Source organism: Artemia sp. Qi Xiang Cuo, chromosome 12 (assembly GCF_049724085.1).
Source record: "Artemia sp. Qi Xiang Cuo chromosome 12, ASM4972408v1, whole genome shotgun sequence".
In the NCBI taxonomy this organism is placed as follows: domain Eukaryota; kingdom Metazoa; phylum Arthropoda; class Branchiopoda; order Anostraca; family Artemiidae; genus Artemia; species Artemia sp. Qi Xiang Cuo.
In genome coordinates, this window is record NC_142805.1 from 6,256,544 (window position 1) to 6,270,226 (window position 13,683).

Sequence of the window (13,683 nt, forward strand, 5' to 3'; positions counted from 1 at the left end):
TACAATGGCCCTCATTTCTCTTGTCTTAAATTAAGGGACGATTCCTAACAAATATTAAAAATTTTTCAGTGAGATCCATGGCTTTGAATTCAAAATACCGCATGCGTTTTCTGACGGTTCAATAGAACTATTTCAATGCAGCCGTTGAACCGTTTTGTCGCATCTACTTACAGGAAAAAGCGGTGGAAATTTGACGGATCGGGCAAAAACGGCCGTTTGTGCGTGAAATTGCATCAGTTATCGCCTGAAAAATCCATAATGAAGAAAGGGCTCTTGCGCACCCTAAGACAACTGTTAAAACCAATAAATAGATGGTGGTCGAACGGTGAAACCAAACGCAGCAAAGTGAGCAAACTAGCATTTGTTTTTGTCGTGCTTGTAATTGTTAAAAATCGTTTTTTAACAATTATTTTTCTAACTTAGTTCCACTATCTCTGATTTCATTGCTAGTTTAGTGGTTTCCCTGCTCAAAAGGAAATAATTAAAAGTTACAAAAAGTACTTTCAATAATTCTGAAAATGGCTTCATTTGACTTTATTACCAACTCTCCTAATGGACATATATAGGTAAATATAAATACTTTTATGGAAGTATCACTTGGAGTTCTTATGGTAAACTTAGAGCAGTTTATATTACAGTTTAAATCTACAACCATCCAGGTCATAAGGAAACATGTTAAGAAAACAATTCTTACATGCCAGGGGGAGAACCTTTATCATCACTTCTTTCACTGTTGTACATTTTTTTTTCTAATTTTGAAAAACAAACATATTTGATTTCATTTATCTATTCTCAAATATTCTGTATATGAAAGTTAAACATCATCACTGCCATCTACCAAAAATATACAAATAAGCAAAGATTGATAAATTTAGGTTAAGTTAGGTTTGGTTATGTTTAATTAGCTAGATGGCTTTGGGGTGTTTGTTTTATAAATGATTGTCAACAATTTGAGAATTGACAAAAAGCTGGAAAAACAAGGAAAATAGTGAGGATAAAGTTGCTCCCCCTGGATAACATGCTACCTAGAATTATTATGCATATTATGAACTAAGAATTGTTTTCTTAACATGTTTTCATATGACTTGGAGTGGTTGTAAATTTGTACAATTGCTTTACTCAGAAATTGAATGTTTAAGCCTTTTATGGACTCCTCAAATATGATACCTTTTTCTCTTATTTTATATACTGCTGTTAGTATCACTCTTTGTCCATACCAGTTTACCCATAATTGAATCATCTGTGACAAAATGAAGGACCAGAAAACACATAAGAAGTACGGTATATAACTTGGGCTATAAATAAGTGGAGAGGGAGGGGGGTTAAAGTATAATGGAGCTGCAATTAATTACAATTTTTTTATTTCTGCATATAATGAAGTAATAATTGTTTTTTTTAAGCCTTTTATATGAGATATGAAAAAAAAAGAGAAAAAGGTATTATCTTTGAGGGTCTGTAATGGGCTTAAGATCAAATTTTCAAGTAAACCAATTTAGTAAATATGAAACAGTTTGTATTTCTGACCTACAAATAAAGTGAACATACCACTTGATGCATTTTTTATTTCCTTTTTGAATATAATATTTGCTTTTATGGCAAGTTCAATTTTAAACCCTTGACAGACTATCAAAGATTTTTCTCTTAATTTTGATACCTCTTAGTGTTTCTCTTGGTAAAATGGGTTTACACATAAATTAAATTGATAATGACAAAATTTAGAATGTAATATAGGCTATATATTTTGGTACAGTTAGAAAGATTAGGATAGGTTGAAATTGAATTCGCAACAAAATCCATTATTATAAAAGCATAAAAATAGACATCAAGTGGTATTTTCACATTATTCATAGGTCAGAAATGCAGACTGCTCTATATTTACCAGCAAAAAAAAAAAAAAAATTGGAAAGCATATATTAAGACATTGAGTGGTATTTTCATTTTAATCATAGGTCAGTAATATAAACTGACCAAAATCTACTACTTTCTTACATTGTTTTCTAATATAATTACTTATGGAACAAATTTCATTTGAACCCCTAGATTGAATTCAAAACAGTCAATAGTAACCAAAAGTTTGAAAATGCATATAGCCTACACAAACAAGTAGGCCTACTATCTAGTGAGAAAAGGTTGACATATCAAGCTGATTCAAGAATTCTAATTAACATTTCCATTACTTTCAATAGTAAAATGGATAAAGATCTAGTCTAGAATATGGCCTCTTCAGAAAAAGACATGTTAGAGCAAAAAGATACAGTAAAATTAGACAAGCTATTTTTTGTAATCTTGGAAAGTAGTTAGGTTAGGAAAATGAAACTTTATAGGGTGGATCTACAGACTAAAGTTTGTCCTGGGAAGTTATTTTGAAGCATTTCTGACCTTTGATGACATTTATTTATTTTTTTTTTTATAAAAGTGAAACCTTGCAAAATAAATCTTCTGCTTAGATGAAGTTCGAGAAAAGTATTTTTCAGCTTCACAACTTTGCTCAATCTCAATTTATGAGGTTTCAAAGATGTTCAAATATGTTTCATAGGTTTAGAAAAAAAAACCATAAATAGGGGGAGAGGGGTGAAATTCTACATTTTGAGGATTTTGACCCTTACAAGATGTATTTCTAAAGATACAAAATTCCTTTTTACACTAATAGATTACTCAATTATTCACTTTGCTTGGTATTTTTTTTTCAATGACATCCATCAAGTTGTTTCTTGATGAGACCCAAAATGTGTGATTTCTTCAAGTGTCCAAAGTTGCCCCAACAAGGGGTTGACTTTGGACACACAGTGGGCATTTTCAGAAATTTATTAATTAATGCTTGTAATAATTGATTCAGATAATATTAACATTTAATTAAGATAATATACAAGTTAAATGTAAAATAAAATTTATTTTATGGGATATTGGGTCAAATCACAGCCAAATACAAGAGCTTTGGCTGTTTGCCCAGTTCCTCCTACCTACACTGGTGTGGGAAGCTTCATGATAATGTCTTGAAAGTCAGTTTCTGCACAATCTTGACATTCAGGGAAGATGAACTTCCCACCAGACTTGTGCAGGTAGTTTATTTCTGCTACTCTTCCACTTATTTCTTCAATTTTACCAACATAGTAAACAGCAGAGTTTTGCTTCTTTCCCACCATAAGCCTTACAAGCACAAAATTTCCACAAGAAAATTTTTCATCAGTCTCAAACTCACTGATACTTCCACAGTGCAAAGATTCATCATCCAATTTGTTGAGAGCTACATATCTATGACAAGAGGTTGAACGTATGGAGTCTCCCCCATGCAGGTTTGCCCCTTTCTCTGTGGTTGAAGATTTTCTTAAATAACAAGACTTACTTTTTTAAAACTAAAGCCAGAGAAAAGAAAACTGGAAATTAAGGTATAATGTTATTTTGTCTCTGTTCTAGTAGGTATCTGTTCCTATTCCAAATTTCTTGATCCCAACAAAAATGTTTTAAGAACACAAAAAATGTGCTATTTTACATTTTTATTACGTTTTTACAAGTCTGACAAACATTTTGGAGGAATCCAAACTCCATAACACCTCCACTGAATATGTGCTTTAGATGATAGGGTTGATTCTGTATGAAGGGTCTTATGAGGAACCTGCACTATACATGTACTAAAATGGGCACATTGGCAATAACTTATTGAGAGGTTTGAAGGAAGCTGTGAATTTGTCAAGGGTCTTATTTAGGGGCTTTTCTTTATATTCAAAATACGAAAACAGAGACAAGTAATACAAAACCCATTAAATAGGCAAATTTCTTAAACATAGAAATCAGAAGAAAATAAATATAGTAGCTTGGAAATACCTTCCTGGAGTATGTTTTTTGTCCTAGATTCAGTACTGAAAGTTTTATTTTTCTAACCTTTCTACTTTCCAATATAAAGAAAAGTAGTTTGTCTAGAATTTTACCAAAGATACACATTTTTAGAGTTCTAATTTTATTCAAATTTTTAGTACCTAATTTGATTTGCATTTTTGACAATGCATCCCCCTCCCTTATTATATGAATGGTCTCATATAGCCCAAGGCTGTATAGAGAAACCAAAAAATTAAACATTCTTACTTTATAATATGCAAAAAGTACCACTTTTCTCTTTTTTTGATGTTATTCACAGGACGCTAAACCATCATCGAGTTGTTTAAGGGATTATTTAAAAGCTTTATTTTTAAATCCAATTAGTTTTTAACTATTTTTCAACTTTACATGATAGTAAAAAAAACTACTGGACAGGATAACAAGTTACCTTGTGGGTCCCCATTAAGGGATCAATATGGACTTTGCCCCATAGAATTTAGTAACCTGTTTTTTTGGACTTTACCCCAGAAACAGCACAAAAATAGCGTTAAGCTATGTATGCACATTCTAGCTAGCTACATAATATGAAGATCTACATAGTCAATGCCCAAATTAGGATTATCCACTTATTTCCAATGAATAACTCTCTTCTTTAAGAAAATTTAATAGTAAACAAGCAACAGCAGGAGCATTGATCTATGGGGAATTTATTTTGCTATAGAAGGACACATTGTTTAGACAATTTAAACTTCTTTTCCTTCATTTAGTGCTCTGGATTCAATTTTAGAAACTTTCACTTTATAAAACAAATATTATTTGAGGTCATTGCAGTTTGGTACCAAGCTGTGTCATTTGGAGAAGATATTTAATCATTCTCCCCCCTGTTTAAACTTGAATATTAGTATTTTTTTTTGTATCTCCATTGAAAATTTTTTATTTTTTTTTTTTCATAATACCAAATTGAAAAAATTGTAATGGTAAAAAGTGAAAAAAAATTCTCTAAGATTTATAAAAATACACCACTTCTACCTAGATTTTTTTGAATTGACACAACTGTCAGAAAAACTTGTTGAGGGAAAATGTACAGGAGAGGAAAGGCTCTAGATACTTTGCTGAATGTTCACTTTACTTAAGCCAACTAGCTTTGGTACTGAATTATAGATGTGTTTTTTTATTCCTTGTGATCATAGCTCTCATTAATAGATTAGTTAATTAAAGTCAGTAGTATCTCTTTGAAACTCTCCGGTAAATCTTTAATCAGCAAGTAAAATAGGTCAGGGCATGGATCAAAAGCTCTAGTAACTCTTCCTCCAGAGATGCAATGCACTCCCCCCACAGCCCTAAGGGTTCCTGGCCTCTACCCTAAATGTCCTTAATTGCCCTCTAATGTCTTTTCAAAGTTGTCTCCTTGAAAGTTTCAACGTACCCTCATTTGTTACTCAAATGTTGCTGATATTACTTTTTTGCAAAGAGCAAGTTCATAGTGTTTTGTTTGTGTTTGGTATCCCTTTCAACATTTCTGGAAAGTTTCACCTCAATGCCCTAAGCCTTTTTTGAAGATCCAGATTAACAGTGGGGAGCTCTTGCCTCATGGGCTGGGGGATTTTAAATCCTGGTGGTATAGTTAGTTGACCTTTGGACTATTTTTAACAAAATGGTTATTGCCAAATTTTTATAAGATGCATTTGGAGGGAAAGGTTGCTTAGGGGGCTGGTAGGCTCAAATGTTTTACTTTTGATTTAAAAAGTACATAAGAGCTTTTGATTTTCAACCAAATGAGCATCCTTTAAGAGCAAATTTTATAACTTATTGCCCTAGCCTCAGGGCTTAAGGGAGGTTTGTCAACCATGAAGGTGTAGCCTTTTAGCATTTTTTGACTATTTTGAACAAGACGGCTATCTCAAAATTTTGATTGTATGCATTGGGGGAAACAGAGTAGCCTATGGGCTGATTGCCCTCTGATTACTTTTGATTCCTAGAGGGCAGTATAACTTTTGATTTCCAATTGAATGAGGCCTAATGTGCCATATGATTACTACTGGTGACTTGCAAGACTTACACACCTTTCCGTATATGCAGTGGGGGCTTTGTAAACCCCTGACGTATAGTTATTTGGAAAATTTCCACCATCTGAAAATTTTAGCTAGATACATTTTAGAGAGAAGAGTGGAGAGGGGGTTGGTTGCCCTTCAATAACTTGACTCTTACAAGGGCACTATGCCTACCAATTCCTTTTCGCTGTCCTGTGATTGCTTTTGAATATCTCCTTTATAATTCCCTGAAAGTTTCTATGTATGTCTCCCTTCAAATTTCCTGAATGTCATTGCAAATAAAAGTGGTTGCAGCCACAGTTAAGGTTATTTACTGTTGCTAGTAGTTGCAGTTCAAGTTGCAACTAGTCATAGTAGCCAAAGCATTTGTAGGGGCCTTGACAGTTTCAAGTTAATGCTCTTACCTGTTCCTAAGATATTACAGATATGCCTTTTTGCATAGACTGGATGCACATAGTGTTCTTTCGATTTAGGTACTTTTCCATTATATGGGCACTTCTAAAAAGTCAAGTTTGGTTAATGCTAATGAAATAAAACAAAATAGGATGAAAATATAATAGTTTAGAAACAAATTTGGGCTATATATTTGCACATTAAGGGGGATATTGGGTAAAGCATTGCATATATTAAATACATAACCAAACCTAGGTACCCTTTTCAACCCCTAAACCCCAAAAACAACAGTTTAAATATCGTATACGCATTGAAAACCACGCTAAGCATTCCATTACTGTATAGCGGTGTCTTGAATTAATCGTCAAAAATGGGTTTTTCATGACTGGTTTCCTTGTAAGTTCCCATATAATGGGAAAGAACTTTGATTTATTTCAATTACAACTCAACCTTTCCTGAAGTTTCAATTTAATATCCTTAGCTTTTTTGTTCACACAATGAATCAAACATGCCCACTGCACAAGCACCCACCCCAATTCCACAAGCCCCCTTCAAAGTTTTTACATTCACCCCTTCCAAATGATTTGACTCTGAACAAAAGAAAGTAAATAAGAATACCTTGAAGCCTAATGAATCTTTACTGTAGGCAACAACAGATGGTTGCCTCTGATAAAAACAACGTGTTCTTCTTAATTTTTTTGTTCATATTTAGCCCCTGAATTTTTGACTTAATTTTATGTGTGACTTTTTCTCTTACTCTGGACCAATCTTATTGTATGACTTTTCATTTGACCTAATATTCAGTGAATAGTTATTCGATCTTTGCTGTTAAATAATAATGTGTTCTTTAGTCATTTCCATATCAGTTTTTTTTTCAATCAATTATTTTTTTTTTATTTAAAATTTTTTTTATATTTGTCTCAAAGACTCATCTTTTCTTAAGATTGATATAAATTTGAAATAAATATCTATCACCCATTCCCCCTAGAAGGTTTTTTATCAGAAGATTTTCTCAGTTTTTTTTTAGGGGTGGGGAAGGGGGGACAAAGATTTCAAAATAAAAACAGACCTATCATAAAATAACTTTTTAAAAACTCAATTTAATCAGTTCATTGGTTGAGTTAAATAAGTCAATAATTAAGGAATTAATTATCAATTGCCTATCAATAAATAAGTAAGACAAATTTGGGTTGCAAAAAAAATTTTTTGAGGGTTTTATCTCATGTTGTGCATGGGGATGGGTTTGCCGTTTTTGTAATACATCTAATATTCTAAAACTTTGTTGTAGAATGTTAGATATATTAAAGTTTGGGAGTTTCTGCAGTTGAACTGACGAGGAGCTTAAGGAAATTGCCACAACTCACTTCAAATCATTGTTAGTGACGGTTTATGGAAATGTTATTACAAAGCTTGTTTACAGGTAAGACAAATGCTTCAATCATGAGGTGATTATGTTGATTAGAAATTACTTGTGGTGCACTTTTTTTTTATTCAGCCTTCTTTTCTTTGAAAAGGAATTACCAACATGATTATTGGTAATGAATTACCAATACTGATTAGAAATTTCTTTTGCCATAATTTTATTATTTATTATTATTTTTTTTAATCAGCCTTTTTTTCTTTGAAAATGAATTACCAATATAAGAGGAATCCTGTCTTTTAAACTAGTTTTCAATCTAAGTTAGATGCCGACAGGAAATGACAACAAAGAAAGATACTAAAATAATAATTAAAATACCATTTACGCTGTCAACATTTTTTTGGCAGCAATATTAATGGGAATTAAACAATGCAAATTATCTGGGGCTTTTATACTGCTTAACGATTTTGAAATGAATTTTGTCTTGAAACAAATCTTTCACTGCTCAAAGAAAAGGAGGGCAAAAAGACAAAGTGGGACAAAAACACGAAGACAAAGAGGGGCAAATAAACGGCAGCCAAGTTCCCAATGTATAGTCTCCTTTTCCAAAAGGGAAGGGCCTGGCTCCCTTCCCTACCAGCACCTATCAATACATACCAGTTGGAACCCTTCAGGTTTTGGGGGCTTAGGCTGGCTTGGTTTTAAGGGCCCAACATTTTGCCAAATATTTTAATTACAGTCAAGTGACTTAAAAACACATAGGTTCAACAGGACAAGCTATATAAAATAAATGTCATAATAAGTGACAAATGCTGTAAATGTTAAGTACTAAATGGTAGTATGAGTTCTGTTCAAAAAATGTTTTTTCTGTTTTAACTTTTATTTGTAATTTAAAAATTTTCTAGGACCTTAAGACTTTCAATAGATTGTCCAGGGGTTAAAGAAAAAAAAACAAATCTATTTGCAATAAAACTAGTTTTATTGCTGTCGGTTGCTATGAAAGTAAGATTGTTAATAAATGGGTCTTGAATGTTGGGAATTCACCCTTCTTATGCTTTTATCTTCCAATAGTTTCCTCGTTTTTGTGCTCTTTCATCCCCTCTTGAAGAGATGATACTGTATAGCCCAACTATTTACCATATAATTATGGTAAATACCATACCATATAATTATGGCATAAAGTACCATATAATAATTCATTAATCGTTTAGATTCTAGAGATTTCTAACCACTTGGAACAGTCAAGAGAGACAAACTGTGTATTTGACTCAGTTGATGAACTATGGAAACACCCATACTGTCTGACATCACTGCTGTTAAGCAAGGTAATTAGTATTAGTGGTGGTACAGCCAATTTCCTGCTTATTTTGCTGTTTTTGTTCAATAATTAGGAGAGTCATTACCATCCTTGAAAAATAAATTAAACAAACTATAACACCTAATTATTATTAATTTATTTTTATTACAATCATTTTTATTACCGTTGTGCAATTCGATAAATAGTTACCATCAAATTAAGTTACACCGTTCCCCTCTTTGTTTTATCAAGCTTTTGTCTGGCAATAGTCACTTCTTCCCCAAACTCCCCCACTCTTTGATCTAAAGTATTAGGTTATTCTAGATCCTAATTATACTCTTAATAAAGTATATGCTCTGTTGTAATGTCAATTATTCTCTACGTGGGGGAGGGGTTGAGGGTCAAACTCCCACTTATGCAAGAAAATTTAGTGTTAGTTTAAAGACATTTTGTACTTTTATAATAAAATGACTGTTTTTTTTTCAAATAAAATAAACAATAGTAACGGACTCACCTACCCCTCCCCCCATTCCCTAGGATTTTTGTGCATGGTTTCCTCAATAATGGATTGGATCTCAGAATTTTTGTTCCCCAACCTTTTAGCTATTTTTTTGCAGAAAAATATGCTTCGTGGCTGGAAATTTCAAGCCCCAGTTTTGACACGATGATCCCTGGAAAAATACACTTGTGCTACGTATGCAAAAATGTTCCTTGGTATTTAAACTTTTATTTCGATTTGACTTTATTGGGCTTTCCGACTCATTTAAAAGAAAAAAAAATGAAAAAGTTTGAAAAAATTACTAATTACAAGCTAACATTATATTTAACCCTTATAATAATTGGGATTTTGAAATCAGCATGTGTAAAAAAAGGGTTTCCACTGGACAGTTTTGTAGAAAATGCACTTCAAAATGTTTGCGTACTATTTGCTGAGGTTTGTTCTTTACTTCATAGCTATGGGTTTAACCATAAAATGTAAAAGAGAATATCATAGAGTTTGTGGTAAAAACTGTAAGTGAGAAGCAACTCAGCCCAATAGTAGCCAAAACTTAAAATACAGAATTTTGATAGCAGAAGAAAAATCAAGGTAATTGGTTTTTTTATGCTGATTTTAAATATACAGTACATTAAGTTTAATTTTACCCATCCAAAGCTATGGGTGTGAGAAAATTTTCCTGATTTGAGATAAAGGTGGAAAACATCCCGCAAAAGTCTAGAAATCTTATTGAAAATGTACCACCAGGTTCAGCGTATCAGGAAACCTTAATGTAGAGATAACAAGCTTACACTGTTGAAAATGTATAATTTTGTATTTTTTGCCAGAATTAAGATCATGGACGCATGTTTATTTGTTGTTGTTTTTCTCTTCTTTGTCTTCCCCTGGGTTGTATCGAATCAATTGGTCTACAAGATTGAGAGAGGGCTCATTAGAATGGAAATTAAAATTTCTAGGGCTCTTTTTAATTGACTAAAAAAGGGGGGCTAGTAGCTCCCCTCCCACGTCCTTCTTCCCCAAAGTCGTCCCATCAAAATTTTGAGATATCCTTTTTGTTGATTAGTGTTGAAAAATCCAATAATTCCGTCTTTGGGGATGACTCAGCCGTCCCACAACCCTCAATGGAAGGGTTGCAAGTTATGAAATTTGTCCATTATTGACATATAATATTTGCTATTAGGAATCATACAGACATTTTCTAGGGATAGATTTTCTATGGGCAGAGTTTCCCATTGGGATGGAAGTTCTATGGGGTAAATTTTTAAGGGTAAATTTTACTCATGGGGAATTAGCCAGAATTTATATATGATTTTTTCTTTGTTTACCTTGCTTTCTCGTTGGCGATCCCATTTTACATGCGTAGATTCTCTGGGGAATTGTCCAAGGTGAATTTTCAACAGAGTTGGAATTATTTCTGCGTGGGGGGGGGGGGCTCCCTTGTGAGAATTATAACCAGGAGAAATTATTCGTGGGGAAATTTTCCGCGGGAAAAACTTTCTGTGGGGGGGGGGGTTGTTCTGGGAAAAATTCTACTCAGGGGGATTCCGCCATGATCTGAAAAAATCACAAATCATCGAGGGGGGGGGGTAGATTTTCTGAGATGATTTGAAAAATGATAAGAAATTCAATAAAAAATAGTTTTTTTTACTGAAAGTAAGGAGCAACTTTAAAACTTAAAAGCAACAGAAATTATTCCGTATATGAAGAAGGGCAACCCCCCGCATATACGGAATAATTTCTGTTCGCTTTGAGTTTTAATGTTGCTCTTTACTTTTAATTAAAAAAAAACTTTTTTTTATGTAATCACAGTCGAAGTCTAGAATACCTTCTATACGAATACCTTATAGAATACCTGCTCTATCTACTGAACGAAATCTATCTAAAATTAAGTCAGCGATGAAAACAAGACCAACTGGCCGCCTAGCCATCACTTTACCAGTCGATTCTTTGAACTGTGGATTTTTGGGACTTTTGAACATAATAATTAAAAAAAAAATTATTTTAATCTTTAAAAATTACGTTTTGACTAAATTTGATAGTAACTCATTGTCCCAAAATATGAACAATGATCAACTTAAGCTTTAGCGTGGTAATGGATTTAAGCTTTAGCGTGGTAATGGATTTTTGCTCTTGTCAAGGAATACCCAATGGTAAAAGTAACAGTTATGAACAAAATAATTGAGCAATATAGGGCTGAGTTCAAAGTTTTCATTGTTTATTTCAACGCCCCTGTAATTTTACAGTGCCCCATTAGTGGTGGAAAAAACAGAAGACTCATCAGAGTATTATGATTTTTTTTTAAATTTTCAAGAATTGTTCAAATAAAATACACTAAAAATTAAAATAAATAGTATCTATTGTTATGAATTAGCTTTGAATTTCAATTATTTTGTTGCCTCTCAGCTTGCTTTCAAAATTCGTTTTATTGTCACCTACTGATGCTACTGGGAGAGGAATAACTCAAGACGGAATAAGAACATCTGGTTAAGGATTTTGAAATCTTTCAAATTGGGTCTTTAATCTTATTAATATGAAATTATGTATGCTAATGGTGATTCCAATAGTTCTCTTTCTATTCCCATTCAGTACTAATTTGTAGTTTTCAAGCTTTTTTGAAATTCCCAGAAAATTGTTTTTTTTTATAAGCTTTTACTATTAATTTAACTCAAAATAATAGTCAAAATTCCTGCCAATCAGCACAGTCATTAGAGTGGTGAGTAACTAATAAGCTATAAATGCCCTATTTTTCTGACTAGACATTTTTTTTTCCTCCAAGACAAATTTTAAGCTTTCTAATACTAAAGGTGGTTAGCTCTTTACTAGGTATTAGCTATCGCTTCAACCTTGATCACTGTATATAAATTTAGAAAGTACAATTATTCCCTATCTCAACCATTAGACAAAGCCGGACCAAGATTAAAGTGCTCCGGAGAACATTAAAAGAAGTAGAAAAATAAGCGACACTAGATTTTTGCACGGATAGACAAGTCAGATTTCTCTTGAACGCAAAACTTGTCTTCACCTTTGTAACGCTAACTTTTAAAAAATCTAATTCCAAATGAATTTATTCCAATACATATATGGACCGCTGATGGCAGATTAAAAGGGAGGAGCTGTTTGTACGCGCCAATAATGTAGTAGCCCAAAATTACTGAGGTTGATTACACTGTATAAATTTATATACAGTGACCTTGATCAACATTCTTTTTTGACTGAACTTAAAATAGTTGGCTATTGTCGTCATTTCTTTTCCAAACCCTTTACTCTTCACCTTTGTATATATTTACAAAGTGTCTAGGTGTTCTGAGGTTCAAACTGACTTGTTTTTGTTGCGATTGTTTTTGTGTGATTTTATTCTGGTTTTTATAGAAGCTGAAGATACATTCTTAAATGATGATAAAAGTATTTTTGGAAATATACATCCTGGGTTATTTAAGGAAACCGAAGTGAATCTTATTTCTCTTTCTCCTGGCATCTCTGCAGGTTTTCAACGTAGAGCTGAACATGTTAAACTGAAGTCCAACATTGACGAGGACGAAGGTATGCTTCTGATATTCTGATCTTCTTTTGTATTTTTACGCGTCCAAATTGAGCAGATCTATCTTAAATTTGCGTTGAAGTTGTGGCGGGTTGTCAAAGATAAGTGTTTCTTACATCTGAGTGAAGAGGTTGTATTTGAAGAGAATTTTTAGTAAACAGTTTTCCCAGATGGTTTTTATTATCAAGACATAAAATTTTGTATCCTTAAACCCTTTAACCTTACTTCCTTAACCCCTTAATCCTTAAATTCTAAAACCCCTTAATAAAACGACAAACTTAATTTTATTTGGAACTTTTTTCTGGCTTTTGGAACTCATTAGAGGTCTTTTACAATTTTTTAAATATGACACATTTTCTTTTATTTCTGGTGGAAAGCCTGGTTGATATGTATCCTTGGACTTAACTATATGCACTAAAATGAATATTTCGTAACAACATGCCAGTGGACAAGTCTGCTGTCTAATCATACGCTTCTAAAAACACTTTAGTTTCATATGAAGGCAAAACTGTTACCAAAGAAGTGGATAATTTATGTGGGGTTCAAATTGCAAGGTTGATTTCAAAATCAAATAAAAATGGGGCCTTTAAGTAAATATTGCATTTTACAGAATTGAAAGTGCAGTGCGCCCAAAAAAGTCTGACCAGGAACTTACCTAGTTTTTAAACGACTTCTCTGAAAGCTTTCTTGGGCCCATGCAACCTTTCGATATCAAAGACTGAGATAAATATTGTT

At 32.8% G+C, this 13,683-nt stretch overlaps 1 long non-coding RNA gene across 1 annotated transcript; it reads left to right on the forward strand.

Moving 5' to 3' along the window:
• Positions 1 to 353: 353 nt before the first annotated feature.
• On the forward strand, positions 354 to 12,970 carry LOC148945702 (uncharacterized). Its single transcript, XR_016142592.1, has 3 exons — positions 354 to 566; positions 8,829 to 8,942; positions 12,780 to 12,970. It is a non-coding gene; the product is annotated as an uncharacterized LOC148945702 (long non-coding RNA).
• Positions 12,971 to 13,683: the final 713 nt, after the last annotated feature.